At 41.5% G+C, this 26,306-nt stretch overlaps 1 protein-coding gene across 1 annotated transcript in view; it reads right to left on the bottom strand.

The window, feature by feature from the left end:
- The window catches only part of R3HDM2 (R3H domain containing 2), a 175,931-nt gene that overhangs the window by 117,517 nt on the left and 32,108 nt on the right, over window positions 1–26,306 (bottom strand). The window contains exon 2 of the mRNA XM_081084378.1: window positions 18,437–18,499. The gene's annotated coding sequence lies outside the window, so the exon portion shown is untranslated. The remainder of the gene's footprint in view (window positions 1–18,436; window positions 18,500–26,306) is intronic.

The following is a 26,306-nucleotide window of genomic DNA, read 5'->3' as shown; positions in this document are numbered from 1 at the left end:
GGCTTGATCCCCAGTGGGGGATGTGTAGAGGACAGCCGATCAATGATTCTCTCTCATCATTGATATTTCTATCTCTCTCTCACTCTCCCTTCTTCTCTGAAATAAAATTTAAAAAAAAAATAATTGACTATGTCTCCTCATACTGTGCCACTTAAACTACACAAAGATCAGAATGCACTTAAAATAAGGGGAAGTTTCTTTCTTTAATTCTTAAATTCTCTAGATTCTAAGAGAAAACACTAAGTAGTATTTTCAAAGGAGAAAAAGACTGGCTCATTTAAAACCTGGTCCATATAAGCACTTCTCCAGGCATGACATAACAAGGCTGAACCCGCTGTTTCCATCCCTGTTCTACTCACCAGACAGTAAGCCAACACTCCCCTTCTCTGTAAATTAAGGCTCTCTTACTATTGGCAACAGACAGTCTGGTGAGATGGACCTGGGTTAGAGTCCTGGCACTAGTACCACACTTGGTTGTGGTAAAGAACCATTTTCTGGGTCTCACACTTTAGACAGATCTACTCTGACCCCCTTCTAACTTACCTATCCCCTCAAGGCAAGATGTTCATGGGACCAAGAGGAAAAACCTACCTAAAGCCCCTGACTCTACCACCTCCAACTATACGCTGGATCCCAGAATTCCCTGCCCATACAGTTTCAAGCCCACTTTCAGTGGATCTCTTCTTAAACTCTGTCTTCTCATAGACCAGTGATGGCGAACCTATGACATGCGTGTCAGAGGTGACATGCGAACTCATTTTTTTGATTGATTATTCTCTGTTAAATGGGATTTAAATATATAAAATAAATATCAAAAACATAAATCTTTGTTTTACTATGGTTGCAAATATCAAAAAATTTCTATATGTGACACGGCACCAGAGTTAAGTTAGGGTTTTTCAAAATGCTGACACACCAAGCTCAAAAGGTTCACCATCACTGCCATAGACAATACCCACTATTACACATATTCCATGGTCTGAATGGTGAACAAGGGACAGATGAGCGATATAGAGGGAGACTAGATTTAGGGGGTCTTATGCACTATCCCACACTGTCTCAGAAGTTTGAAGAGTCCAAGAATTCTGGCCTCTAGGCCCATTATGAAAATATTAGAGGCCCAGTGCACAAAAATTTGTGCACTCGGAGGGGGGGAGGGTCCCTCAGCCCAGCCTGTGCCCGCTCACAAACTGGGACCCCTTGGGGGATGCCCACCTTCTGGCTTAGGCCCGCTCCCTGGGAAATTGGGCCTAACTGGCAGTCAGACATCCCTCTGGCAGCCCGGGAGCCCTTGGGGATGTCCACTTGCCAATGGGGAGCAGGCCTGAGCTGCAGTCGGACATCCTTAGCACTGCTGAGGAGGCGGGAGAGGCTCCCACCACCACTGCTGTACTGGCAGCCATCAGCCTGGCTTGTGGCTGAGCAGAGTTCCCCCTGTGGGAGTGCACTGATCATCAGGGGGCAGCTCCTGTATTGAGCGTCTGCCCCCTGGTGGTCAGTGTGTGTATAGTGACCAGTCATTCCCAGTTGTTCTGCTGTTAGGGTCCATTTTCATATTATCCTTTTATTATATAGGATAGAGGCCTGGTGCATGGGTGGGGGCCAGTGGTTTGCCCTGAAGGGTGTCCCTGATCAGGGTAGGGGTCCCCACTGGAGTGCCTGGCCAGCCTGGGTGAAAGGCTGATGGCTGCAGGCTGGCCACAGCCTCTTCAGGGTGGGGGTCCCCGCTGGGGTGCCTGGCCAGCCTGGGTGAGGGGCTGATGGCTGTTTGCAGGCTGGCCACAGCCCCCAGCCACCCAAGTTCCCAGTGGAGGCTGGCTGGAAGCAGGTATCTTCGATTTATTGATCTTCTATAATTGAAACTTTGTTGCCTTGAGCGGAGCCCACAGCTGGCCAGAGCAGGCTGGAAGCTTGGCTTCCTCCATCGCAGGGGCAACCAAACCTCCTGCTTGCTCCAGCTCCATGCCTCTGGCCGCCATCTTGGTTGGGTTAATTTGCATATAGTCGCTCTGATTGGCTGGTGGGTGTGGCTTGGGTGTAGGGGAGGTATGGTCAATTTGCATATTTCTCTTTTATTAGATAAGATACCTGTCAAGGTAGGAGGGGAAAAGTTTTTCTAAGTTTTTTAAAATACTGATTTTTAACTTAAATATTTAGACATACGGAATATGTGTTTCCATTCAGGCTCTTGCCTGGGAACTTAAAATTATTAGGAGCAGGCCTACCTAACCCTATCACATATCAGCTGTGTGATCTTAGATTAGTAACTACCTCTGTAAGTCTCACTTTACTGATCTATAAAATAAGCTAGCTAAAACCTCAATACAATGAAATATTTTCCAAAATAATTCTGCAGGGTGCCTGATGCACAGCAAATATGTGACCAACTAAAACTATTATTATTGGCTCTGCCATCACTCCTCTCCCAAAAAAGGGACCATAAGGGCAAAAAAGCAGAGCCAATTTCAGAGAAACCAGAACCCAGCCATCTGTGGGTCTCATTTTAGGGATTTCTGTCATTGACTACATGGAGGACTACTGGAATTATTTTTCTTACAACCATTTCTCCCATGAAAATCTAACCTCTATTTTTTTATAACTTACAAAAAAAGACAAATGTTACCTAAATTTATTGTGGTAATCATTTTGCAATACATGGTACACCTTAAACTTATACAGAGTTACATGTCAATATTCTATAATAATAAAAGGGTAATATGCTAACTAGACCAGGTGTCTTCCAGACGTCATTCCTGATGTCCTTCCTGAAGAAGCCAGGGCTGGAGGGAAGCCAGCCAGGGTCCCAGGTGCCTGCAGGCTGCTGGAGGAGGGAAGCAGCCCGGGTCCTGGGAGCCAGAGGGAAGCTAGTGCTGGCAGCTGGGGGATGGAAGGCCTACTCTTGCACAAATTTTCGTGCATCAGGCTTCTGGTAACTAATAATAAGAAGACAAATATAAATAAATCATACAAAAAAATAAATAATAATACAAGAATAAACTCACCCTAGCAGTTTGGCTAAGTGGATAGAGCACTGACCTGTGGACTGAAGGGTCCTAGATTCAATTCCAATCAAGGGCATGTGCCTCAGTTGCAGTCTCCTCCCAGGCCCTTGGCCAGAGCGTGTGAAGGAGGCAACAATGTGTTTCTCTCACATCGATATTTCTCTCTGTCTTTTCCTCTCTCTCCCACTCTCTCTAAAAATCAATGGAAAAACATCCTCGGGTGAGGATAAAAAAAATAATCGATATATATATAAAAGAGCCTAATATGCAAATTGTCACCGCAGGAGTTCGACCGGAAGACCAGGAGTTCGACCACTCGCTATGATGTGTGCTGACCACCAGGGGGTGGCACGGAACAAAGGAAGGCTCTGGCCGTCAATAGGAAGGCCCCAATCGGCTCTGATCACCAGTCAGGCCTAGGGACCCTACCCGTGCTTGAATTTCATGCACCAGGCCTCTAGTATCTCAATAAAACTGGAAAAAATTTAAGCTCTTAGAAAAGCAGGAATTTTTCCGTTCTCTTCACCGCTATAGCCCTCATTCTCAGTTACTGACATAATGAATAAGTATTTGTTAATAAACTATTAACTACAAAAAGTAAGTATATAGAGCTGTTACCTGCTACCCCAACACCAGTATAATATGAAAACAAGCCTGGCATAACCAGAAAATGCATTATTTATACATGGTTACTTCACTTAGCTGCTTCCTCTAATTTCAGAACAGTTTCCTTAAAATGAAATTAATGAAAACATTAGAGTATATCTTTAACATGAGGACATTCCTGCTTTCTTCAACTTCACTTCATCACCCACTTGCACAGGGATAATAATAATATTCAGTAATTTCATACATAATCCTACCAGAGGGAAAAATTCAATTAACTAAATTGTCCTAAAGCTCTTGTTTTAAGTGCCAAATATGTGCCAAATATGATGGGATGCAGTAAAAAGAAATCTAAAACATTAGGTTAGGAAAAGGCACTTTCCTACATGTCTCTCATGCTTTTATGCCTAAGCCCTTGTCTTGTATAGGTCAATCCTATCAACTCCTAAGAACTCAAAGCAAGTCTACAAACTATATCCGGCATCCCATCATCCTCTCAAAAACATATTTTGGTTTTCAAATTCCAATTTTTAAAATTTCTTTAGCATATTTATCTCTCTGATGAATGAATGCTCACTTCCAAACTAAAAGTTACAATATTACGGCAGAAGTAGGAAATTTGGAATCAACTCTATTCTAAAACAAATTGAAACAACCTTTACAACATTATACATGACACTCTCAGGTATAGAGAACAATGGCTGGAAAAAAAAATACTCAGCAGCACATCCTACATAACTGAGAATTAAGTTTGTCAACAAGGGGGACATGTTGCAGACATGCTTTTTATGTCATATAAATCCCCAAACTAGGGGGTTTAAGGTCCTGGGTACTTATTTTAAAGTTTATTTTAATAAAATTGCATCCTCTATATTGGTCTGATTCTGAAACACATCTACAACAAAAGGCATCATCTTAAAGAAAAACTATTCTTGACCTCAGATACTATATATTAAGAAAAGATAGGTATGATATTCCTGGGCACTGGAAAAACAAATCCCAGTAGCCTTAAATTCCATGACTGGACTTACATAGATTAATATAACTCCTCCCTGAACAAAATTCAAAGCCTTCTTAAAAAAAAAAAAAAAAAGACACAAAAGCCAACAAGCTCCAATACATCCTATTCTAGACCAAAAGTACAAAGCTATAAATGTCTAGAAATGTCGAAAGGTATATAATTACTGAAGCTAATTAGCATTCTCAAAATTAACATCCACTACAATGCTCAAGGGACTGTAGAGGTAAAAAGGAGGTATGGGCAGACAAATCCCACCAGAAAGGTAAAGTTCAGATGTATTTCTCTAATAAATAAAGGCAACAGGATTCTAAGTTAACCAATATAACTTGTTGGGAGAAGAAAAATAATTATCGATCTCCCAAATCTCAACTATTTGTTGCCGTTATCACTGGAATGTGGAAAATAAATGAGCTGAAAACTAGGAATTATGACAATCTAATCTAATAAAAGACAAACATGCAAATTGACCGTACCTTCGCTATGCCTTAAGCCATGCCCACCAGCCAATCAGAGCAACTATATGCAAATTAACCCAACCAAGATGGCGACCGGCGGCCACAGAGCTGAAGCGAGCAGGAGGCTTGGTTGCTCAAGTGATGGAGGAAGCCAAGCTTCCCAGCTGGCTCTGAGCTCCACTGAAGGCAACAAAGTTTCAATTATAGAAGGTAAATAAACCTCAGATACCTGCTTTCCGCTGGCTGTGGCATGGAGCTGGAGCAAGCAGGAGCCGGCTCTGAGCTCCACTCAAAGCAACAAAATTTCAATTATAGAAGATAAATAAACCCCAGATACTGCTTTCAGCCGGCTGTGGCCACAGAGCTGGAGCGAGCAGGAGCCAGCTCTGAGCACCACTGAAGGCAACAAAGTTACAATTATAGAAGGTAAATAAATCCTAGAATAAAAAAGAAAAAAGAAAAAATGGAGAGGCTGGGAGCTTCCGTCACCAGGGGGCTTGGCCAGCCTGAAAACGGCCCTCAGCCCCTCACCCAGACTGGCCAGGCACCCCAGTGGGGATCCCCCACCCTGAAGGGGGTGTGACCAGCTGCAAACAGCTATCAGCCCCTCATCCAGGCTGGCCAGGCACCCCAGTGGGGACCCCCACCCTGAAGAGGGTGTGCGAACAGCCTACAGACACTCATCAGCCCCTCACCCAGGCTGGCCAGGCACCCAAGCGGGACCCCCACCCTTATGCGGGATACCCTTCGGGGCAAACCAGCCGGCCCCCACCCGTGCACCAGGCCTCTATCCTATATAGTAACAGGGTAATATGCAAACTGACCCTAACAGCAGAAGGACTGTGAATGACTGGTCACTATGACACACACTGACCACCAGGGGGCAGACGCTCAATGCAGGAGCTGTCCCCTGGTGGTCAGTGCGCTCCCACACGGGGAGTTCTGCTCAGCCACAAGCCAGGCTGACGGCTGCCAGTACAGTGGTGGTGGTGGGAGCCTTTCCCGCCTCCTCAGCAGCGCTAAGGATGTCCGACTGCAGCTTAGGCCTGCTCCCCGCTGGCAAGTGGACATCTCCTGAGGGCTCCCGGGCTGCCAGAGTGATGTCTGACTGCCAGCTTAGGTCCAATTCCCCAGGGAGCAGGCCTAAGCCAGCAAGGTGGTCATCCCCCAAGGGGTCCCAGACTGTGAGATGGCACAGGCCAGGCTGAGGGACCCCCCTGAGTGCACAAATTTTTGTGTACCAGGCCTCTAGTGATTTTATAATAAAGACAACATGAAAGATCCTTTCATTTATACTAAAATATGTTGTTTTATAAAGAAAACATATTTTAAAAACAATAAATTCAACTTTTAAAAATCAACACTACATCATCTTTTTCTGTAAGATCACCACACCAGAGCTGTTCATATGATTTTAGCTAATCCTAACTTACCTTTACCCTAGCAAAGGATATAACTATGGGATGCTGAGTAAGAAAATCAGTATTCTGTACAGTACAGATTTTAGATATTTGATGTCCAGCTTTGTTACTCATAAGCTGTGTGATTTTGGACAAGTTACTTAATCTCTTGGTGCCTGCTTGCATAGAATGAACAGAATAAGTAGGCCCAGCGTGACATTGGGTTTTAAGGTCCTCAATATGCATTTTCCTCTTAGAGACAAATATTCTGGGATGCAATCTAATAATTGTGTGCTAGAGGCATGAGACATTATCTCTCTGAACCTACCAGGAACATCAATGCTGCAGGAGACAAACAAATAAATTATAATGTATAATATAGATAGAGTTGCTCACAAGGGTAAATGGGAATAGAGGGAGCAGGCATCTAAATCATACCAGAAAAAAGGCTTCTAGACGGAGGGATGATTATGGATGGACAAATAGCAGTTAGCCAAATAGAGAAGTGAAGAAAAAGACCTAGATTCCATACTTATCAGCTGGAGGATTTGAGGAAAGTTACCTAATTTCTCTAAACCTCAGTTTCCTCATCTATAAAATGTAATAATAAGATTACTTCTCTGGAAAGCTGTTTTAAGATTAAATGAGGTAACATGTAAAGTGCTTAGAACAGTGCCAAGAACACAGTGTGAATCCAAAAACATAAAAATACCAGAGGTCTGGTGCATGGATTTGTGTAAATTGAAAGGAAATTAATTAGAAGGTGGCTGGCGGGGCGGGACTGGGCGAGATGGGCCGGACACGCCCTGGAGCCAACCTCCATGGTCCCTCCCTGGCAGGCCGCACCTGGGGTGGAGCCAGGGCTTGAAGGGCATCTGTGGAGTGAGCAGGGTCCCTCCAGCAGGTGGGGTCCCTTGGCCTGGCCTGCAGGGACTGGGACGAACCTGGCAGTCCAACATCCCCTGAGGGGTACCAGAGTACGAGAGGACACTCTGCAAAGCTGCTGTAGCTTGGTAGCTCCTGAATTGAGCGTCTGCCCTGTGGTGGTCAGTGTGCATCATAGCTACCGGCCAGTTGGCCAGTCAGCCAGTTGCTTAGGCTTTTATATATATAAACTAGAGGCCCAGTGCACAAAAATTTGAGCACTCGGGGGGGGGGTCCCCCAGCCCGGCCTGTGCCCTCTCGCAGTCTGGGACCCCTCAGGGGATGACCACCTACTGGCTTAGGCCCGCTCCCTGGGGGATTGGGCCTAAGGTGGCAATCAGGCATCCCTCTGGCAGCCCGGCAGCCCTCGGGGGATGTCCACTTGCCAGCGGGGAGCAGGCCTGAACTGCAGTTGGACATCCTTAGCGCTGCTGAGGAGGCGGGAGAGGCTCCCACCACCACCGCTGTACTGGCAGCCTGGCTTGTGGCTGAGCAGAGCTCCTCCCATGTGAGAGCGCCCTGACGACCAGAGGGCAGTTCCTGCATTGAGCGTCTGCCCCCTGGTGGTCAGTGTGTGTCACAGTGACCAGTCATTCACAGTCCTTCTGCTGTTAGGGTCAGTTTGCATATTACCCTGTTACTATATAGGATAGAGGCCTGGTGCACGGGTGGGGGCCGGCTGGTTTGCCCTGAAGGGTGTCCCGGATCGGGGTGGGGGTCCCGCTTGGGTGTCTGGCCAGCCTGGATGAGGGGATGATGGCTGTTTGCAGCTGGTCACACCCTCTTCAGGGTGGGGGTCCCCACTGGGGTGCCTGGCCAGTCTGGATGAGGGGCTGAGGGCCGTTTTCAGGCTGGCGGGCAACTAAAGCTCCCAGCCTCTCCTTTTTTTCTGTTTTTTGTTTTGTTTTGTTTTATTTTTTTATTCTGGGATTTATTTACCTTCTATAGCTGTCACTGGAGCTGAGAGCCGGCTCCAGCTCTGAGGCCCGGCTCCAGCTCTGAGGTTGCGGCTGGCTAAAAGCAGGTATCTGGGTTTGTTTAGCTTCTATAATTGAAACATTGTTCCCATCACTGCCGCTCTAAGCTCTGAGGCCGAAGCTGGCTGAAAGCAGGTATCTGGAGCTTGTTTAGCTTCTATAATTGCAACATTGTTTCTTAGAGTGCAACTCAGAGGCCAGCAGCGGCAGGCAGGGAACGCTGGCTTCCTCCATCACTGGAGGAAGCAAGCCTCCTGTTCACTTCAGCTGCCTGGCTGCTGGCCGCCATCTTGGTTGGCAGTTAATTTGCATATCGCCCTGATTAGCCAATGGGAAGGGTAGCAAAGTTACAGTTAATTATCATGTTTGTCTATTATTAATAGGATTACTAATACAGATGTATGGGTCGCCATGATGCTTTCTCACAACTGTAAGTATTGCATAAAGAAAGCTATAGTACAGGGGTCCTCAAACTATGGCCCGCGGGCCACATGCAAATACAAATATTGTATTTGTTCCCGTTTTGTTTTTTTACTTCAAAATAAGATATGTGCAGTGTGCGTAGGAATTTGTTCATAGTTTTGTTTTAAACTATAGTCCGGCCCTCCAACGGTCTGAGGGACAGTGAACTGGCCCCCTGTTTAAAAAGTCTGAGGACCCCTGCTTTAGTATAAGGCTCACAAAAAGTGGCCTGAGAAGAAGCTATAGGTTAGTGGAAAAAGGATCATATAACATCTGTGTACTAACTAATGCTATAAGAACCTTGTAAAGAATTTTCAGAAAGGAGTTACTTTATCATCTTTATATTTTAGAAAGATTACTTTTGCAACAATGTGGATGGCTTAGAAAGAAGATAAAATAGAGACAGAGACACCAGCTAAAATGCTGTAGATTGAGGGGACTCTGACCAGAGAGACATTAAGATGGTATAACCAGGGGGCATAGGGTCGCATGCTAATCTGCCCAGCCCCCTCCTGACCACCCTCACCCACCTGCTGCCACCGCTACTTCCTGTCTGTCATTTATACTTTAAAAAAAAAAAAGGTATAATCATTAAGAATTAGTGACATATAAGATGTATGTAATGATTGGAAGAGGAGAAGAATAAGAGGAAACCTAGGTGAGTTGATAGAAAAGAAGCTCTCAAAGTATGGCCTGGGACTCCTGGGAATTTCTAAGACTTTTTCATGAGATCTGCAAGGCCAAATTCATTTTTATAATAATGCTAAGATCTTGTTGTTCCTTTTCACTCTCATGCTTTCACAGGTATACAATAGCATTTTCCAGAAGGTATCTGACATGTAATATCATAATTAATTGAATAAAAAGGCAGATATGAGATTTTATCTGTGATTTACTAACCCTAACATTAATAAAGATTTGTAAAAATAAAAAATAATGATACATATCTCACTAAGTTTGTTGTTGGTGTTTTGGAAAAAAATTTTCATTAAAAATTTGCTTTTATGTTAACATGTAATAGATTTATTATCATTTTCAAATGAATATTTTTAAATGTCCCAGTTTTAATTTCTAATATATTAATATTGATAGGTATAATGCATATAAACAAAATAAAAACTCTTTTGAAGGCCTCAATAATTTTTAAAATATAAAGTATTTAGATTCTGATACCAAAAAGTTTGACAACTAGGGTGAATATTTCCACTACTGAGATAGGAATACTGAAGAACAAATCAGTTGGGAAAGAAAGATGATTGAGTTCTGTTTAAAAACATGGCAAGCCGGGACAGCATGGCTCAGTGGTTCAGCATTAACCCACTTTGTGGGCTTGATCCCCAGTGGGGGGAGTACAGGAGGCAGCTCATCAGTGATTCTCATCATTGATGTTTCTATCTCTCTCTCCCTCTCCCTTCTTCTCTGAACTGAATAAAAATGTTTTTTAAAAAAATAAAAATAAATTAAAAAATATGTGGCAAATGTGATATGCCCACAGACTGGCAAAGTCAGTGTCCAATAGGCAGTTATACCAGTGATACTGGATATCTAGTCCACCAAACTATGGTAGAAATTGAAACCTTGGATTTTAAAGGAAGAATATAGGGCAGCGGTTCTCAACCTGTGGGTTGCAACCCCTTTGGGGGTCGAACAACCCTTTCACAGGGGTCGCCTAAGACCATCGGAAAACACATATATAATTACATATTGTTTTTGTAATTAATCACTATGCTTTAATTATGTTCAATTTGTAACAATGAAAATACATCCTGCATATCAGATATTTACATGACGATTCATAACAGTAGCAAAATTACAGTTGTGAAGTAGCAACAAAAATAATTTTATGGTTGGGGGTCACCACAACATGAGGAACTGTATTAAAGGGTCGCGGCATTAGGAAGGCTGAGAACCACTGGTGTAGGGCAAGAACAGTGACATGTTAGCAGCAGAAAAGGCTAGAAAGGTGAGCAGAGGCCACAGGACACACCAATATTTAAGAAATAAAAAAAATGGCCCAGCCGTTTTGGCTCAGCTGTTTGGAGCATCGCCCCATACACCAAAAGGTTGCAGGTTTGATCCCCAATTGTGTGCATACAGGAGGCAACTGATCAATGTTTCTATCTCACATTGATGTCTCTCTCCCTCTGTCCAAAATCAATAAAAACATATCCTCAGGTAAGGACGAGGGAGCGAGGGAGGGAGGGAGGAAGGAAGGAAGGAAGGAAGGAAGGAAGGAAGGAAGGAAGGAAGGAAGGAAGGAAGGGAGGGAGGATGGATCCTGGATGAAATATACAAAGACTGAAGCAGTAACTCAATGAAGAGGCATTCATTCATCCTACAAATACCGAGTAACCACTCTGTGCAAGGCATCTCAATAGCCACTGGAAAAAACAGCAGACTAATATACCAAGCTATGCCTTTTGATCATGAGCAAAACAACAAACTGGGAATAGAAATAAAACTTTTCTGATAAGACTGGCACAAGCAGAGGCAGCTCTGTATTCCAAAGATGGCTTTAGCAGATCTCAGAGTTCAAAGTCACCTAATTATTGAAATGTGTCCTAATTCTACAAAATAACTATAAAGAAATGTTTTCTTCAAGTGTTTGATAGCTACATGGTCCTATAACAATGCTGTCTCTCTCTGAGTTTTTACACAGATAAGTGCAAATTTGAAATGCAGAGATAAATCTTGAAGAAATCCTAATCTATATAATACCAGTAAATCATCATAAACTCTGACATAAGCTCCAAAACTAATAATAAAGGTGAAAGAAGAATTACCTAGTTAGTGTACTGAGGCTGGACAGACTGCTTTAACTGGTCAACTGTACCAATTTAAATATGATTTTATAAATATTATCATTCTTTCAAGAAAAGGACTATAAAAAGTAGAGAAAAGGCATATTGAAAACACCTAGAACCTACCATTATATCCAAAGAGAACTATGAACAAGAAAAGGTATATTAACACACACAAGCTGTCACTAAAATCTTTTCACACCATCATTTTGTGCTACAGTAACTGACCTATTTCTAGTTCTAAGCCTGTATCTGATTGATTTGCAAACTGCTGGGCTTCACAGACACTGAACAACACCAGAAGTATCTTTTTGTCTGTTATATTTAGCCTCCATGGCCCCCCCTTCTTTTAAGGACTTGAGATGGGAAGGAATTATTAGACAGAAGTTAATAACAACGATGTTCTTAATATTACTGAAAACTTTGGGAGAGGGAGACTATTTCTGACTAATATGGAGTAACAGGGATCATATTTACCTTCCTGGAACAAATAACTAAAAACACACACACAAAAAACAAAAAGCCCACAGAACTCTCGAAACAGTAAAGAAACAATCTAATTAGAAAATTAGCAAAAGACATGAATTGACATGTTCAAAATCATTAGCCATTAGTGAAATGCAATTAAAACCACAGTAACTTCTCACTACATATCTATCATAATGGCTAAAATAAAACATACTGACAATACCAAATATTGGCAAGGATGCAGAAAAACTGGATCACTCATACATATATGTATAGCTGGTGGGAATGTATAACGGTATAGCCACTCTAGAAGACGGTTTGGCGGTTTCTTACGAAATGAAACATGCAATTACCCTAATACCCAGCAATTGGTCATTTATCCCAGACAAATAAAAATGTATGTCTACAAAAAACCTGAATAGGAATGTTCATCGTAGCTTTATTCATAATAGCCAAAGACTGGAATCAACACAGGTGAATGCTTAATCAAACTTGGGGCAGCCATACCATGGAATATTACTCAGCAATAAAATGGTACAAACTACTAATACATGCAATAACTTGGATGAATCGCAAAGAAATTATGCTGAGTGAGAAAAAAAAATGTCAATTTCAAAGGGTTACATACTAGCCCTAGTCGATTTGGCTCAGTGGATAGAACATCAGCCTGCAGACTGAAGGGTGTTGGGTTCTATTCCAGTCAAGGGCAGGTACCTTGGTTGCAGGCTCCCAGCCCTGGTCGGGGGGCATGCGGAAGCAATCAATCCATGTGTCTCTCTTACATCAGTGTTTCTCTCTGTCTCTCCCACTCCCTTCCACTCTCTCTAAAAATCAATGGAAAAAATATCAAGTGAGGATTTAAAAAAAAAAAGGGTAGCATACTATATGATTCCATTTAAGTAATATTTTGAAATGACAATATTACAGAAATGAAGAACAAATTAATGGTTGCCAGGGTTACAGGTTTATAAAAGGGTGGAGGAAGGTGTGATTATTAAAGAGCAACCAGAACTGTACTATATCTTGATGATGGTTGTGGATACACAAATTCACACATGATAAAATTCCACAGAACTACAAACACATACAAAAGTACATGTAAAACTGGTCGAATCTTAATAAACTAGTAGATTGTACCAATAACAATTTCCTGGTTTTGATATGGTACTATAGTTGTACAGGCTGTTCTACTGGGAGAAGCTGGGTGGAGGCACATGGAACAATGCTGTACATTTTTCTTGCAACTTCCTGTAAATTAGACTTATTTCACAATGAAAGGTATATTTCACAATGAAAATAAATGTTGAGCCCTATCTGGTTTGGCTCAGTGGATAGAGCATCGGCTTGCAGACTGAAGGGTCCCAGGTTCGATTCCGGTCAAGGGCGTGTACCTAGGCTGTGGGCACATCCCCAGTAGGGGGTATGCAGGAGACAGCTGATTGATGTTTCTCTCTCATCAATGTTTCTAGCTCTCTATCCCTCTCCCTTCCTCTCTGTAAAAAAATCAATAAAATATACTTTTAAAAAAAGAAAAGAAATGCTGAGAAATTATAGTTATAAATTAATAAAGAAAGACACTTAAAAATTAAAACTATATTCCATATGTACAAAAATCTAAAGGAAAAAGTAAGCATGTTAGGTAGAAGAAGTAAAAAAAAATCTCTAAAATATTAAAGATAAAGATACAGTAAGACTAACAGCAGATTAGAAATTTCAACAGAACAAATCAGGGGGAAAAAATCTTGAGGTGATAGCAATAGAAACTAACCAAAATAAAACACAGAAAGAAAAAACCCACACTAAAAATGAACAAAGCATCAGTGAATTGTGAAATAAATTCAAATTGCCTAATATATGTGTTAGTGGTATTTCCAAAAGCACGAGGGAAAAAAACTTTTAAATCCTATGTAATAAAAGCCTAATATGCTGTGTCCAGTCGGCCATTCAACCAATGTGTAATACGCTAATGATATGCTAAGGCCGCTCAACCGCTCGTTATGATGTGCACTGACCACCAGGGGACAGATATTCCGACCAGTAGGTTAGCTTGCTGAGGGGGTCCAGCTGATCGGGACTGAGCGAGACAGGCCGGACATGCCCTGGAGCCCTCCTGTGGTTCCGCCCCAGCTGGCCAACCTCCCGTGCCCCTCCCCGGCCCCAATCATGCACCGGTGGGGTCCCTCAGCCTGGCCTGTGCCCTCTCACAATCTGGGCTAAGGGACACCCCCCCCCAAGTGCATGAATTTCATGCACCGGGCCTCTAAACATTTTCAAATTGGAATAAAACTATAAATACACAAATCCAAGAAGCTCAAAGAACCAAACTAAGACACTCATTACCAAACTGCCTAAACCCAGTAATATAGAGTAAATTTTTTTCTTTATTATTTTTTCCCATCACCATTTCCTCCCTATACCCTTCTCTACATCTATCCATTCCCTTTCCCATCAGCATAACCACACTATTGTCCATGCCAATGAGTTCTTTCTCTTTTTATTTTCTTTATTGCTCAATACCTCCACCCTGCTACACAGCACCCCTCCCCCGACTGCTAAGAGCTGTCAGTCTGCTCTCTACCTATAAGTTTCTCTCTATTTTGATTATTAGTTCATTTTGTTCATTAGATTCCACATATAGTGAAATCCTATGGTACTTGTCTTTCCAGAGTAAATATACAAGCAACCAGAGAAAAAGGACATATTACAATATAGAGCAGTAATGGCGAACCTATGACATGCGTGTCAGAGGTGACATGTGAACTCATTTTTTTGGTTGATTTTTCTTTGTTAAATAGCATTTAAATATATAAAATAAATGTCAAAAATATAAATCTTTGTTTTACTATGGTTGCAAATATCAAAAAATTTCTATATGTGACACGGCACCAGAGTTAAGTTAGGGTTTTTCAAAATGCTGACATGCTGAGTTCAAAAGGTTCGCCATCACTGATATAGAAGAACCAAGATGAAGATGACAACAGAATTCTCACTGAAAACTACTCAAGTCAAAAAAAACAATGGAGTAATATCTTAAAGGACTGAATGAAAAACTATCAACCAAGAATTCTATACTCAGAAAATATCTTTCAAAAATGAAGGCAAAATAAAGACTTTTTCAGACATATGAAAGCTAAAAGAATTCATCACCAGCAGACATCTACTAGTCCTTCAAGCTTAATCAATATGATAACAAATAGGAATAAGGATCTATACAAAGAAATGATGAACACCAGAAATGATAACAATATGGGTAATTAAAAACTTTTTTGCTCAATATTTAAATACATTATTTAAAATTATCAACTATTCAAAGCAAGAATAATTTGAAATATATTGTACAATTTATATATACAAGTAAAATGTATGATCAGAACAGGGCAAGGATCAGGAAGGAAGAAGCAGAAATATATTATTGTAAAGTCGTTACACTACCCATGAAGTAATACACTATCTTGAAATATAATGTATGACCTATTATAGGAAAAATGGCAATCAATAGAAATTTACTTAGAAATCCCAGACATTGGACTTACTACTTTAAATGAGCCATCTTAAATAAGATTTAAAAAGGAAAGGAAACCATGACTAAAGAATTAAAGGAAAAGTATCAGAACAATGTCTCACCAAAAAAAAGAGTATTGACAGAAGTTATAAAAAGGAACCAAAATGAAATTTGGAGTTGGAAAAATAATCAGAGAGCCTGGCCAGCATGGCTCAGTGGTGAGCATCAACCTATGAACTAGGAGGTCAGGGTTCAATTCCTGGTCAGGGCACATGCCCAGGTTGTGGGCTTGATCCCCAGTAGGGGAGGTGCAGGAGGCACCCGATCAATGACTCACTCTCATCATTGATATTTCTATTTCTCATTCCCTCTTCCTTCCTCTCTGAAATCAATAAAAAAAATCAAATAGGCCAAGAACAGCGTTTTCAACAAATGGTACTAGGACAAGTGGATATCTACACTTGAAAGAATAAAGTTCAAACCATACCTCACACCATACACAAAAATTAACTCCAAGAGCTAAAACTATAAAACTCTTAAAAGAAAACTTTGAAATAAATCTCTGTGACCTTGGGTTAGGCCAAATCTTAAAAGCATAAACAATAAAAGGAAAAACAGAAAAGTACCAATACTTAGAAATAACACACCCACTAGGATGGCTAGAACAAAAAGACAGACAATAAGATGTTTGATGAGGATAAACAAATTGGAACCCTCATACAATGGTAGTGGTAATGTAAAATAGCACAACCGCTTTGGAAGCAGTTTGACAGTTCCTCAAAAGGTTAAACATAGTGTTACCATATGATCCAGCAATTACACTTCTAGGATATACACCTAAGAGAAATGAAAACATGTCTACACAAAAACCTGTACATAAATGTTCATAGTAGCATTCATAGTGCCCAAAAAGTGGAAACAATCCTGATGTCCACCAACTGATGAATGGATAAATAAGATGTAACATACCACACAATGGACTATTATTCACCATAGAAAGGAGAAAAGTATTGATACACAATACAATTTGGATGAACCTCTAAAACATTATGCTAAATGAAAAAAGTCAGACACAAAAGGTCACATATTGTCTTATTTCTTTTATACTTTATATCCATACTAAGCAAATCCATAGAGACAGAAAGCATATTTGAGGTTACAAGGGGAGGTAGAAATAGGGAGTGGTTACTTAATGGATATGGAATAGTTTATGAAATAATCAAAGAGTTTTAAAACTAGAGAGATAGTGGTTGCACAGCATTGTAAATTTATTAGTACCACTGAATTGTAGAGTTTGAAATTGTCAATTGTATGTTATATGAATTTTACCTCAAAAAATTAACTTGGAGGAAAAAATATATGTCCATACAAAAATTTGTACACAAATATTCATAGCATAGCTTTATTTGTAGTTGCTGAAAACAACCCAAATGTACATCAACAAGTGAATGGATAAACAAACTGTTACAGCTATACAACAGATTGCTACTCAGCAAAAAAAAAGGAATGAACTACCGACACATGCAATAGCATACATAAACCTCAAAATAATTATGCTTAGTGGGGAAAAAAAGTCAAACCAGAAATAAATAAATGTGAGAGCATACACTTTACAATTCCATTTATATAAAATTCTAGACAATGGAAATTATTCTATAGTAACAGACAGTTGATCAGTAGTGGCCTAGAAACCACAGAGGTTGAGGGACCGACTACAAATGGGAATAAGGAAACCTGTGGGGCTGATGAATATGTTCATTATCTTGACTCTGGTTTTAGTTTCATGGGTGAACACTTATGTCAAAATTTTTAAATTGTACATTTTTAATATATACAGTTTACTATATGTCAATTATAGATCAATCAAGCTTTTAAAAAAAAGATGGAGAAGGAAAAATAGGGCAATGTACTCATGCTGGCCACTCAATAACTGATAAGGTAGTAGTAATAAAAGCAGTTTGCTCTATCTTGTTGTACAGATAACACCTGGCAAAATTAAACTTGGACCAAAGTAGCCGATAAATCTGAATTTTCTTAAACCTAAAAATACTTTCATTAATCTATATTATAATTTCAATCTTCTTTTTTGACTGATCTTCAGTCAGTAGTGCTAGAACCCTCCCAGTTCTGGCAAGTAATACAATTAATGTGATCTTTAAATAAGCATTTGGATACACCAAGGAAGCTCTTATAAAAAACTCTAATAAGGTTCTTCAAAGCTAAAAATATCTGTAAACAGTATCTCCAGCGTGACGAAATAAACAAAAGACTCCTACTATCTACATGAATCACCACTTAAGAATTCCCCAGTTATAGATATTTTACCTTCTGTAGATATTTGTTCAAATAAATTTAAACTATTTCAAAACATTTTATCTACTTTCTAAAAAGTTAGAAAAGCCTTACGGTTAAAACCCTAAGCTGAATTTTGCTTTACCAAAAAGTATGTCCATTGTTTTAAAGACAATAAAAAAGTATGATGTATTTCACTAGTGGGAAAAATTATAGAAATAGAGGTGAAGTTCAATCAATCATAACTACTTTACATTCATAATATTTATGCCAGCCAGGTGAGGAATGACGTTATCTAACCCAAGCTACCATTGTCCTTCACTTCAACTACAGCAATAGCCTTTTTACGTTTTAATTCAGCTGAACTCAATCTTGATATAGCCCCTAAGTCTTAATTTCTTCATCTATTAAATGGGTACAATAACACTTCCAATCTCATGAAGATGTGTGAGGATTAAATAACAATACAGGTATAGCATTTAGTTTGTTGCCTGGTACATAAAAAGTAAATGCTACCTATTATTACCTGAATAAATGTTCAGCCTCCATGAGTCCAGCACTGGAATGGCATCACATATAAGAAACAAGTCTAACATCAAAAAAAAAAAAAAAAAAGTAAGTTAAAAGCAATTTAAATCTTAATATGTTGAGACTCTCAAAGAAAATAAAAAAGATCCATTTCAAAATCCACAGCAGCTTCTTAATATCTTCTTTCTCAATTCCTTTTGCTCACAATGTTTCTCTTAACCCTTTGAGTGCCAACCAATATCCTAGGAACTATGCTAAAATTGCCAAGGCATTTTTGCTGATTTTACAGCAGTTTAGGAAAAAAATTATGAATTGCAAGTAAATGAAGTTACATATTCAAAAACTTAAAGAAACCTTTACTACATTGACATATTGAGCAATATCATCATCACTAATAAAAGCAGACTTAGAACTGGACGCCATTTCAAAGCTTTGATAGCGCTCCCGGCACTTTTGGTGAAAGACAGGAGAAGCGCGATCGCGCTCCCCGGCACTCAAGAGGTTAACCCTAATGCCTGCCCTGAACCCTTTATATCCACCCCTCCGCTCAATTCACTGCTTATTTGGCTCTTTCCCCTCTGTTGATCCCCTTCTCATAAGCAATTCTCAACTTTCTGATATAAATCAATCATCCAGTCTTACTCCTTGAAATTCTTCAGCTGTTTTTTTACCCATTATCTTTTTACAAGTTCAGAAACTGGGCTAGCAGATCTGGAATCTCTTTTAGTAGGTGAGAAGCAAAAGTAGAGAGGCCAGAGACAGATTTTTCTTCTCTGTACAGTAAAACCTCGATATAATGGACTAATTTGGGGGAGGGGGTGTCCATTAAAGCTGAAAGTCCATTATGTAATACTAGTGTCCCGGTGCACATATTCATGCACGCTGAAAGGAAATTAATTAGAAGAAATATTTTAATATTGTTATTCGTCCTTTCTCTATAATAAAAGTGTCAACCAAATTCGTAATCAACAATGACAGATCGAAACACATGCGTGCAACTGGCACCAGTGAGAGCTTTATATGTATCACGCATGCGCGAGTCAACTTAGCCTTTTATATATATAGAATAAACTTGCTTAATTAGACCTGATTTCTGATTTAGCTAAACTTTTTCCAGCTCAATGAAGCACCTCAACTTCTCTTTCAGGTAATTGTCAGCAACACAGCAGTAAACATCAACATGAAGCAGATTATTATTGTAGATCACACAGGGAGAACAAAGGGTAAAATATTTAACTGTAGCAGAGTTTGACTATATTCTGAGCATTGAGAAAACCTGAAGTCGTTTTCAAGCTCCACCATTTCTTACTTCTTTTCAGTCAGGTCAAGTTTCTAAACTTTCTAAATCTCTGTTTTCCAGCTAATGAAAAGAAAATAGAATTCTACCAAGTCTCCTATCTACCTCTTCCAGGACTTCTGTGAGGATCAAATGAGATGAGGCATGTGAAAACACTTCACATACATTTGGTTAAACTTTAAAATGTTTGCACCTGGCTATAAAGCACATCAGGTTCCTGGGCTGAAAAAACTCCAAGGAAGCTAGTCACTAGGGCAGTGATGGTGAACCTTTTGAACTTGGCGTGTCAGCATTTTGAAAAACCCTAACTTAACTCTGGTGCCGTGTCACATATAGTAATTTTTTAATATTTGCAACCATAGTAAAACAAAGACATATTTTTGATATTTATTTTATATATTTAAATGCCATTTAACAAAGAAAAATCAACCAAAAAAATGAGTTCGCGTGTCACCTCTGACACACGTGTCATAGGTTCACCATCACTGCACTAGGGAGAGGAAGCCGGGCATTGCTATGTGACATCATTATCCAGTGCCAACAGAGACCGTTTCTGGGCTGGGCTGGGGGCCACATTTTGCACCATTGGGTCTTGGCAGTGTTGGCTGTGATTTGGTGGGGTGTTGCTCCAGGATGGTGGGGGGGTCCTGTGTCCCACTTGGGTGAAGCAGAGTGTTGGTTTGTCAGCGCCAGGCCCATGGTGCCATTTATTTTTAAATGGCCAGTGCACATCATGGCAGCTCCTGCATTGAGCATCTGCCCCCTGGTGGTCAGTGCACAACATAGTTAACAGTTGGAAGGATGGACACTTACCCTTTTATATATATACTAGAGGCCCAGTGCACAAAAATTTGTGCACTCGGGCATAAGGGGGGTCCCCCAGCCCGGCCTGTGCCCTCTCGCAGTCTGGGACCCCTCAGGGGATGACCACCTACTGGCTTAGGCCCGCTCCCTGGGGGATTGGGCCTAAGGTGGCAATCAGACATCCCTCTGGCAGCCCGGCAGCCCTCAGGGGATGTCCACTTGCCAGAGGGGAGCAGGCCTGAACTGCAGTTGGACATCCTTAGCGCTGCTGAGGAGGCGGGAGAGGCTCCCACCACCACCGCTGTACTGGCAGCCATCAGCCTGGCTTGTGGCTGAGCAGAGCTCCTCCCATGTGAGAGCGCCCTGACCACCAGAGGGCAGCTCCTGCATTGAGCATCTGCCCCCTGGTGGTCAGTGTGTGTCATAGTGACCAGTCATTCACAGTCCTTCTGCTGTTAGGGTCAGTTTGCATATTACCCTGTTACTATATAGGATAGAGGCCAGGTGCACGGGTGGGGGCCGGCTGGTTTGCCCTGAAGGGTGTCCCGGATCGGGGTGGGAGTCCCGCTTGGGTGTCTGGCCAGCCTGGATGAGGGGATGATGGCTGTTTGCAGCTGGCCACAACCCCTTCAGGGTGGAGGTCCACACTGGGGTGCCTGGCCAGTCTGGGTGAGGGGCTGAGGGTTGTTTTCAGGCTGGCAGGTGACTGAAGCTCCCAACCTCTCCTTTTTTTCTTTTCTTTTTTTATTCTGGGATTTATTTACCTTCTATGGCTGTCACTGGAGCTGAGAGCCAGCTTTAGCTCTGAGGCTCGGCTCCACCTCTGAGACCTTGGCTGCTGAAAGCAGGTATCTGGGTTTGTTTGGCTTCTATAATTGAAACACTGTTGCAGCTCCAGCCCTGAGGCCCGGCTGGCTGAAAGCAGGTTTCTGGGGTGTTTAGCTTCCATAATTGCAACATTGTTTCTTAGAGTGCAGCTCAGAGGCCAGCAGCGGCAGGTGGGGAACCTTGGCTTCCTCCATCACTGGAGCAAGCAAGCCTTCTGTTCGCTTCAGCTGCCTGGCTGCCGGCCGCCATCTTGGTTGGCAGTTAATTTGCATATCGCCCTGATTAGCCAATGGGAAGCATGTCGGAGGTACAGTTAATTACCATGTTTGTCTATTATTAGATAGGATATAGACTAGAGGGCCAGTGCACGGATTCGTGCACCAGTGGAGTCCCTTGGCCTGGCGTGTGGGGATTGGGCCAAAAGGGTCCTGGATTGTGAGAGGGCGCAGGCCAGGCCGAAGGACCCCATGGTTCTCTAGTATGCATGTAAGATCTTTGGTTAATCTCTTTCCGCCCTCCCCCGTTCCCTTTCCCTCTAAGATTTATCAGTCTGTTCCATGTTTCCATGCCTGTGGTTTGGTGGTCTGCCTTCTGGTGGTCAGTGCGCAACATAGCTAATGGTTGGTCAGTCACTTAGGCTTTTATATATATAGACTAGAGGCCCGATGCACAAAATTCGTGCAAGAGTAGGCCCTCGCAGCTGTGGTGGCTGCCTTGGCCCTCGCAGCCGCAGCTTCATCCAGAAGGTCATTTGGAAGGTTGTCCAGACAGTCGTTCTGCTGTTCGGCCAATCAGTCGATTTGCATATTATGCTTTTTATTATAACTAGTAGCCCGATGCACAAAATTCATGCACGGAGAGGTGCCCCTCAGCCCGGCCTGCACCCTCTCCAATCTGGGACCCCTCGGGGGATGTCCAACTGCCAGTTTAGGCCTGATCCCACAGGCAGTTGGACATCCCTCTCACAATCTGGGACCGCTGGATCCTAACTGCTCACCTGCCTGCCTTCCTGATCACCCCTAACCACTCTGCCTGCTGGCCTGTTCACCCCCAACTGCTCCCCTGCCAGCCTGCTCACCCCCAACTGCCCCCCCAACTGGCCTGATCGCCCCCAACTGCCCCCCCAGCCAGTCTGCTGACCCCTAACTGCCCCCCCACTGGCCTGCTCACCTCCACCTGCCCCCCCACCGGCCTGCTCGCCAACTGCCCCCCCCACCATCCTGCTCGCCCCCAATTGCCCTTCCCTCCTGGCCTGATCGCTCCTAACCGCCTCTGCCTCAGCCCCGCCACCATGGCTTTGTCCGGAAGGACGTCCGGAAGGTCTCCCAGTCTAATTAGCATATTACCCTTTTATTAGTATAGATAGGTTTTCCTAATGTGTAGTTAAAAAAATTACAAATTAGTTTACCTGTTTTTACTTATGTAGATGTTTGTGTAATTAAAATTAAATATTTATGAAAAGTTTAATATCACAGAAAAGTTTTCTATATGTATTATAGTAATTTTAAATTTATACTGAATAAGTCTAGGAAATGCTTGCAGTCACCAGATGCACTGCTGGGGCATGGCTTAGTTCACATGGCCAGCATGTGTTAAAACTGCTGCAGAGCCCAGCTGATTAACTCAGTGGTTGAACATCGATCTATGAACCAGGAGGTCACGGTTCGATTCCCGGTCAGGGCACATGTCAGGGTTGCAGGCTCGATCCTAAGTAGAGGGCATGCAGAAGACAGCCGATCAGTGATTCTCTCATCATTGATGTTTCTATCTCTCTCTCCCTTCCTCTCTAAAATCAATAAAAATATATATTAAAAAAAACAAAACTGCTGCAGAAAGTTATGGCAATGACAACAGAACCAATTACCTCATGCCATAAAGTGTGATCACGTACTAATCATTTGCCAAACATTGTTTATGAGCGGTGACTCTTGTATTTAAATATGTAGACTATAGTTGTAGATATGTAATATTTATTTATGTCGGCAATATTACTAGTGTTTTTTCCACCATATGGCCCATTCACTAAAATTTGTTAAAAATAACAGTGAATAACAAAAAAATAACCTCCTAATTATAAGCAAATCTTGGTTAAAAGTGTTTTAAAATTAATAGGGTATTAATTTTCACATATGACATGACTGGAAATTTATTGTAAATCCCAAGTCTATTAAATTGAGGTCCAAAAAACTTGGGGATTTACTGTATACATAATTATTGTAAACACATAATTTAATATCTCCTCACCCCAACTGCAATATTTATTAGTATTATTGCTATTACAGGACTGAGGGTTAGCTGCTGCTTAATCCTCTTTTAAAACCCTGAATGCTGGAACCACTACTAGACCCCTTAATATGCCCAAGACAGTCTGTGTTCCTGGAAGTCCACAAAATGCCTAAGCCCTACTGTTTTCTATGCTGAAATGAGGAGTATTCTTAACTCACCATTTTGTTTCACAATACTATTCCATGATCACATCACCAACAGCTGTCTTCCCAATATCATACTAAGATTTATATGAAAAAGCTCTTCTAGTTTCTTTACAGCCCCTGAACCTCAGGGTTTGGGCATTATAAAAGTATGGTAGTTTGGTTAGGGTTGGGAGACATGGCCAAAGGCTACTGCCCTTCCCTTTTCACCAACCTTGTGTCTGAAACACTGCCTTGCTTGGTGAACAAGAACATGCCTTGTTTTCCCCAATGCAAAGAAATTACTAGTTGCCTTTCTCCATAGGCCCTCAAACCATGCCCAGACTGATTTTTAAGTGGGCATAGCAGGTATACACTTAGAGCCACACCAAGAGCTCACTCCCCAACTCTGAGTCAGAGAGTCCAGAGCAACATAATTCAAAGCACTCACTAGTACTTACTGTTGTAATGGTTTTCTTACCCTATTTGTAGTCTTACCAAAATTAAAAGTGGAATACTTTCTGATTAAAGTTCAATTCCTTTCTGCTGTCCATCCTCCATAATCCCCACATAGTTTGCAGGGTGTTTTCTTTTTTTTAAATAAAATGCAATAGCTTCTTAACTAATCTCTCTACTTCCACTCTGGGCACTCTTATCTGTTCTCTCCAAAGAAGCATGAGTGATCTTTTTAAAATGTAAATCAGGCCGATTAGGGCATCACCTTGATGCACCAAGGTTGCAGGTTCCAGCCCTGGTGAAGGCAGATACAAGAAGCAACCAATGAATGCATAAATAAGTGGAGCAACAAACCAATGTTTCTCTCTCTTTCACATGCACACACATGCACAAATCAATCAATAAAAAAAATTGCTAATTAAAGAAAAAGTAAATGTAAATCAGATCATTTAGCTTTCTTGCTCAACCAGCTTCCTCCCACCAATGGCTTTCCATCATCCCAAGCAAGGTCTGAAGTCCTACAAAATGTGGCCCCTGCCTATGCTTGAACATACCTAATCACATACGTCCCACCAGGCTTTTGTATTTGTTGTTCCTCTGTCCAAAATATGCCTCTCCCATCAAGGAAATGCTGGATCTGCCTCCCCTCAAGTACTAGTACATATGTCCCTACAAAGTGGTCTTCCCTGACCACACAATCTGAAGTCTCCCCTCTCCTTTACGCTCAATCACCTCACCACATCTATTTTCTTCATAGCACGTATTACACTGTAATTATTTATTTATTATTTATTTGAAAATAGTTTATCTTCTCAAACAAGAATTCAAACTCTTTCAGGGCAGAAATCTTGTGTGTTTTGTTCATCTGCACCACCAATGTCAAAGAGTGGCTGACACACAAGAGCACTGCAAGTTTTCTAATTGTTTGAGTCATTTACAAAGGTAAGTTATGCCTTTAAAAACCTAACTTGGGCCCTAGCCAATTTGGCTCAGTGGATAGAGGGCTGGCCGGAGGAATGAAGGATCCCGGTCGATTCTGGTCAAGGGCATGTACCTCAGTTGCAGGCTCAATCCCAGGCCCTGGTTGGGGTGCATGCGGAAGGCAACCAATTGATGTGTCTCTCACATCGATGTTTCTCTCTCTGTCTCACTCTGCCCCTTCCACTCTCTCTAAAAATCAATGGAAAAATGTCCTCGGGTGAGGATTAACAAAAATAATAATAATTAAAAATAAATAAAACAAGTTTTAGACTTTTAAAGGTTTTTACAAACTTATTTGTACAGCCAATAACATGGCCAAGCTGTCAAAACTCTGTGTTCTCTTCTTCATTCTAACAATCTTCCTTGTATTCTCAGAAATGTCCCTTTTTTTCCTCTGAAAATAAAATTTGAACTCTGAAAATAAGATGGCAATTGTACCTGGCAACACTGTTCTCTGGGTCTGTGGGGCCCAAATCCAATGTTCTCAGGCAGTAGCAATTCCCAACGATCTGGCTACCAGCATTGATTGCATTGCATACTGCCTCACAGGCCAGAATAATTAGACTAAACTGACCCAAACTGCAAATGCCTGTGAAAAAAATCAGGGATGATAAGAATTCTATGAAGAACTCCAAATGTCTTAAAGATAATTTCACAGGAATACAAAGAATCAGTTCAGTTATCTAATGGTGCATTCTATAAAGCCTTAATAACGACCCTATAACCAGAAAAACCCATACGTTGTCCTAGCCTCCTAATCAGTTGCATTTAGCAGCCAACATCCATCTTTTGCAATAAAATTCCACCTCTGAGTTCTTATTTCTATCAAATTATCACTGGTTTGGTTGAAGCATCATCCCAAACACCAAAAGATTGTGGGTTTGATTTCTAGTCAGGGCACACACCTAGGTGGCAGGTTTGACCCCAGATTGGAGGCAACTGATCAATGTTTCTCTCTCACATAGATATTTCTCTCTCCTCCCCTCTTCCTCTCTCTCAGCATACCCTCAGGTGACAATTTTTAAAAAATTATCACTGGTTTAGGCAACAGATAAATCAGAAAGCACAGGTAACGAATTTACTTGTCTGAGACC

This window comes from Myotis nattereri, assembly GCF_964212035.1.
Source record: "Myotis nattereri genome assembly, chromosome: 2".
Taxonomy (NCBI): domain Eukaryota; kingdom Metazoa; phylum Chordata; class Mammalia; order Chiroptera; family Vespertilionidae; genus Myotis; species Myotis nattereri.
Note: the sequence above shows the minus strand (reverse complement) of the source record. Positions and strands in the feature narration are given on the sequence as shown.